The following is a 1096-nucleotide window of genomic DNA, read 5'->3' as shown; positions in this document are numbered from 1 at the left end:
AATCAGTCGGCCAGATAGCTGTCTTCCAAATTTCTTGTCAGAGATGAGTCAGTGTATTCTGTGCTGCCTGACTTTCTTGAAAGATTTCAATTTTTATTCAATCAATTCCTGGTGCCTTGTTCTTTGCCAATTCCTTTAATGCACCTTGGACTTTGTCCTTCATTATCATTTGCTCTTGATCATATGCTACCTCTTGATATGATTGAATATTAACCATTTCACTTTGGTACAGTGAATCTGTGTATTCCTTCCATGTTCTCTTGATGCCCTCTGCATCATTCAATAATTTGCCCACAGAATCTTTCAATAATCAAAGTTGAGGCTTGAATTTTTCCTTCAGTTCCCCCAGCTTGAGAAATGCTGAGTGTGTTACTCCTTTTCGGTTTTCTGATTCCAGATCTTTGCACGTTTTATTATAATTTTGGGCTTTATCTTCTCTAGCTGATCTTTGAAATTTTCTGTTCAGGTCTTGGACCTCCTCATTTCTTCCACTTGCTTTAGCATCTCCACACTGGAGAGCAAGTTTCATTGTCTCTTCTGACATCTGTTTTGACCTTTTCCTTCTTCCTTGTCTTCTTAATTACTTTTTGCTTTCTTCATGTATGATATTCTTGATGTCATCCCACAACTCTTCTGGTCTTCTGTCTTTAGTAATTAATGTATCAAATCTGTTCTTCTGATGATCTCTAAATTCAGGTGGGATATATTCAAGGTCACATTTTGGCTCTCATGGACTTGTTTTCATTTTCTTTAGCTTCAGTTTGAATTTGCATATCAATAATTGATGGTGTGTACCACAGTCTGCCCCTGGCCTTGTTTTCACTGATGGTTTGGAACTTTTCCATCTTCTCTTTCCACAGATGTAGTTAATTTTATTTCTATGTATTCCATCTGGTGAGGTCCATGAGTATAGTCATCTGTTATGCTGTCTAAAGAAGGTATTTGAAATGAACAAATTATTGGTTTTGCAGAATTCTATCATGCGTTCTCCAGCATCATTTCTATCACCAGGGCTATATTTTCCAACTACTGGTCCTTCCTCTTTGCCCCCAACCTTTGCATGCCAATCACCAGTAATGAGTAATACATCTTGATT

This window comes from Chrysochloris asiatica, unplaced genomic scaffold (genome assembly GCF_000296735.1).
Source record: "Chrysochloris asiatica unplaced genomic scaffold, ChrAsi1.0 scaffold00502, whole genome shotgun sequence".
Classification (NCBI taxonomy): domain Eukaryota; kingdom Metazoa; phylum Chordata; class Mammalia; order Afrosoricida; family Chrysochloridae; genus Chrysochloris; species Chrysochloris asiatica.
This window is presented reverse-complemented; position numbering follows the sequence as displayed.